The following is a 5,138-nucleotide window of genomic DNA, read 5'->3' as shown; positions in this document are numbered from 1 at the left end:
TGTATAAATCATATTTAAACCAAAAGCAAACTTCAGACCAAGGCAAATCAAAATATAGGTATCCAAAACCCCTCAATTTAGTGAATTTTCAAGGTTTGAAGAGTGAAAATGAGAATTGGATAATTTTGGGGTAAACTCTCATCTCAATCAAGTCTATAACATTGATTTAGACTTGTTCAAACTTGTTTTAAGGTGAAAACTCCACCGATTCAAAATTTGACCTCTCAACGCCCAATTCACCCAAGAAATGGCTCTTTTCTTTCACATTTGTCACTCATTCTTTTCTTATTTGCTCTGCCCAAGCTTTTCTACAAGTCCTAATTGACATTTTAAACTAGGATCAACTCACTTTAGACTCCAATTTCCACTAACCCCAAATTTGGCTTCTCTAACCCTCAAAATCTCACACTTTTCTACCTAAAACATTATCATTCTCACATTTAACCCTAAGTTAACTCTCCCCATCATCTCTATCAGTTTTCTATCAACAATTTCAGCATACAAATATCACAAAGCATCATCATAAAACCCTGAAACAGAATGGGTAGCTTTACTCACATCAAACATGTCAAGTTTAGCATGATATCAACAAATTCCTTCACAAATAACTACCCTAAGGCAATAACCTAGTAGAACTATCCATCATAACTCCCAAAAACCTAACACCCACGAATTTCATGTGAGAAGAAGTCCACCCATACCTGAAATTTGAAGCCCCACGAAGTAGAGGTGTGCTTCAAGAGTCCGAAAATGGCTTCTCCTTGCAATTTGGAGCAGAAATGATGAGCAATTTTGAAGCTTCAATGGACAACAATGGTGGAGAAGAAGGAAGAAGAAAAGTAACGTGGGAAGGAGGGAGAAGTTTCTGAAATTTGCTGAAGGAATAGAGAGAAGAGTTGGGCTTTTATTAAAAATGATTTTCTTTTCTCTTTTTTTTTTTAAAGCAATGTCACATGTCTCATTTTAAGTGGAGCAAAAAGGGCCCACCTTTTTCTCTTGATGTGACTTCATACTCAGCCACAAGGAGGATAAATTTGACCATTTGAATGCTGAAATCATGCCTCGATTTGCGTGCTACCTCTCTGGTTCCAGTTCCCCACGTTTCTCTGCACCCGTCGAGGCCCGTTTTCAAAAGTAGGCAATATATATCAAAATGCTCAGAATGAGACCCTGAGCGTGGTTCAGATGTTGGTTTTGTTAAATTTTAAGTTGCACGCAAAATGATAATTTAGACTAATTAATTACGAATTACTCTATAACCGTTCGGTTATGGGTTACTCTTTGTTAATTAGTCTAACCCGCGTATCTTTCCCCCAATGTACATACTTCTACCAAGAATATATATATATATATATATATATATATATATATATATATATATATATATATATATATACACACACACACACACACACACACAGAGAGAATAATACATATATATATAATTATTTAAAATGTAACGCTTACAAAATTCCGGGTAGAAATTCTAGGATGTCACATCCCGCACCAAGAAAATAAGGGAGATAACGACTAAGGCCGCAAAGCAAATCGTTGAGAAGATCGTAAGTCATTTTCAACTAACCATTAGAATTATATTTCTTTATTTTCTTAATGCCATGTACAAATGTGTCTTTTCTGTGCAGGATTCCTTTGAGAAGTAGGCGACACAGGGATCCTTCGTCCCCCATGGATGCTAGGATGTTCTCACCGCTGCTATTGGACGTCCAGAGCACCTTGGACATGTCCGTGCTGCTGGAGCCGGTGTCACCATCAAGCAATACTTTGGATCAACTCCACGGACGTCCCACAGCTCTTCCTCGGTACCTCCTGAAGAATTGCAGCAGCTGACCCAGCAAATCAGGGACCAGCTAGAGGAGTCGATCACAAAAAAAGTGACTCAGCAGCTCATGACAACGTTCAGCTAGATGCAGTCCCAATTTCACTCCTAGATGCAATCTCAGGGACTTGCATTGCCTCAGGAGCCTCTGGTTGGTCCCTCAGGTCCTCGAGTAAGCACAAAGGAGAGTTGTGTTGATCCCTCAGCAAACGATCCTGAGACGGGTGACTCTGACAGGTGAGGCTTGTACATCGAAGCAAATCTTGCCCGCCTGGTTGCCTTGGGAAGACTTTTATGAGGGATCCACTGTTGTTCATAACACTCCTTTGTTGCCTGGCCAAGTAAAGGTGGGTGTGGAGGAGGTTAAAGATCCAGATGTTCCCGTTCCTGTACCCACTGATGAGGTTTCCTTAGTGGGGCAGGCAATTCACACCTTCCTTACTTGGCCGACACATCTGGTCAAGTCTTTATCACAGTAGGTACTTTACTCTTACTATATGTTTCTTCTTTTTGAATTAATTCATTCAGTGTGTCTCTGGTCAAGCCATTTAACTTTGTTTCATGAACAGGCAACTGTGTCTCCGACAAAACCACCTCAAAATCCGGATCCAGAGGTCGATGATTCGCTTTATCTGATGGCATTGACCATCCCAGAGCTTTTCTTGAGGCCTTACCAGGTTACATGGGATGCCACCGTGTTCAGGGTCTTTAATCCAGACTTCCCGCTCTACATAAAGCACGAAGACCTCTCCGAAATTGCACACGGTGGTCAATGTCTCAGCATATCAGTGTTACAGTTGTTGATTCTGTAAGTCATTTTAGATTACTTTTAATTACCTAAGTTATTGCTTTCAATTCATAAATATTTAACTTTGACTTAACATAAAGAAGCATCTGACTGAAACAAGTATACGAGCGGGGAATTCTAATTTATATGGATTCTTTGAGCCACAGTCCATTCAGAGGTCTGGGCAATCGCAGTTTGAGACTAAAAGTTACATAAAGAGTTGGATGCAGAGTTCAAAACGTGATGTCTACCTTAGAGCCTACCTGAATGGGTAAGTCACACAAAATAACTGAATTTAATTAATGTTTACTAATATACTAACCCATATTCATCTCCACTGCAGTGGACACTGGCAGATGGTGGTCATCATGCCCAAGGAACACCTAGTTGTCTGGTTTTGTTCATTGCATAATAGGTCAGACAACTACCTTAAGGAGATAATTAATAGGTCAGTGTTCTTTTCAATGCATTTCCATTCAAATACCTCAACAACACCAGTTTTTAATTGTTACTCATCTAGAACAGTGCTTTAAAAGGTGCTGATGATGCTCCACAACCAAAATCAAAGGCTCCTGCTAGATGGATTGTCATCAAGGTACGTCATTTACATAAAACTTCCGCTTATATATACTTCTTATGTGTCTGTACACTAATTGTTTAATTTATATCCAAATTTCATTATGTATTTAGTGTAATAGACAAAAAGGAAGCACTGAGTGCGGCTATTATGTCATGCACTGAATGTCCACCATCATTTTAGGAAGTTTCAGGAATAATTAGGAAGCGGTACGCTTATTTCAAACAAATTCGATTTTTTTATAATTTGTATTACATTATTAACTTATTATCATTTATTTCATGATGCAGTATTTTAACGATCCTAGACAATTGGAGCTAGAGAGATTAAAGGCGCTTCGGATCCACTGGGCACAGTATTATCTCCGAGTTAGAGCTGAGAGCTAGGATTTAGGGACATTAAGTTTAGCTTAGTTTACTTTGGTTTAACATTTTTGTCATTTCCTATGTTATTTGAACATTGAATTCATTTGTTGATAGTTGTTAATAATAAATCAATTATTCATTGTATATTGTGATTAAAACTGCTTGAAAGCAGAATAAAATGTTTATTTGTTGTGAATTGGGTTTGAAATTGCATTTTACAGGTACAATTTTGGGTTTATTGTAAAAACAGAAAGTTTATATAAAAAAAATCTTGAAAACAATATCGGTTATTAATAAAAATCAATGTTAAAATAGTAAAAAACATCGATTATTTAGAAAAATCAATGTCAACATGCAGCTTAACATCGATTTTTCAAAAAACCGATGTTGGTTATTCTAATAACATCAATTATTTATAAATAACCGATGTTATATATAACTAACTACAACAAAATAAGTGTATAGATGATGGACGTTCCCATCGGTTATACATGAAAAACCGATGTTAATATATTACATTAACATCGGTTTTTCTAGAAAACCGATGTCAACGTTCATCACGCATACACTTATTTTGTTGTAGTTCTTTGTATATAACATCGGTTATTTATAAAACCGATGTTAATATTTTTATTTTAACATCGGTTTTTGAAAACCGATGTTAACAATAATACATTCAACATCGGTACTTTCAACATCAGTTTTAAAATCGATGTAGAATGCCGTAAATAACCGATGTTGAAAGTGTATTTTCTAATAGTATAATAATATTGTAACTCATTTTGATGTAGAGCTACATCATATGGATATAAAGATTATGTTCCGAAATAGTAATATTAATAAAAAAAAATTTATATGGAGCAAGTAGAAAACATTGTTTCAAATGATCCAAAGTTTGTGGTGCACAAACTAAAGGCTTAAAACAATCTTCTCGTTAACAATATTACAGATTTCATCCAATTACCTCTTATGATTTTGATGTAGATTTGGTTGATGATTATGCATATAAAAAAATAGTGGGAGTAATGTTTTTCTTCTTTTGTTATCATATGTTGATGGCATTGGCCTACTAGCCAAGAATCATACAAGCTTGTGAAACTAAGAAATTTCTCAAGGAATCCAAATACTTAGAGATTGTTCTAAAGGTACTATTGGGTTATCACAAAATAGCTATCAATACATTTTTTGATAGATTAAACATGAAAAATTATAAATAAAGTGGTGTGCCTTGTTTTAAAAAGAGAAAAAGTTTAGTCTTAAATAGTTCCCCATTAGTGATATTGAGAAAGATTCCATTTGCATCAGTTGCTAGGAGCCTCATGTGTATACTCAAGTTTGCACCTGTCTTGGCATAGCCTTTATAGTGGGCGTCCTAGGTAGATATTTGAGCAATCGTGACATGCAACATAGGACAACAATTGAACACTTGTTTACATGCTCACTCAAATGTGATATGGCAGTTTAGGGATAATTAGGTATTCTAATTCTAATTTAATTTGTGAGATGCTCGAATTGCTATTGCTCTTATAGTCTCTCCAACCACATTAATTGATGGATTTTATAGCTTGTTAT

The 5,138-nt window shown here is 35.9% G+C and overlaps 1 long non-coding RNA gene across 1 annotated transcript; it reads left to right on the top strand.

The window, feature by feature from the left end:
* Positions 1–3,165: 3,165 nt before the first annotated feature.
* Positions 3,166–3,549, top strand: LOC114384242. The gene is made up of 3 exons (XR_003660632.1): positions 3,166–3,219; positions 3,315–3,410; positions 3,492–3,549. It is a non-coding gene; the product is annotated as an uncharacterized LOC114384242 (long non-coding RNA).
* The last annotated feature ends 1,589 nt before the right edge of the window (positions 3,550–5,138 follow it).

The sequence above is a fragment of the Glycine soja genome, chromosome 14 (genome assembly GCF_004193775.1).
Source record: "Glycine soja cultivar W05 chromosome 14, ASM419377v2, whole genome shotgun sequence".
Taxonomy (NCBI): Eukaryota; Viridiplantae; Streptophyta; class Magnoliopsida; order Fabales; family Fabaceae; genus Glycine; species Glycine soja.
This window is presented reverse-complemented; position numbering and strand designations above follow the sequence as displayed.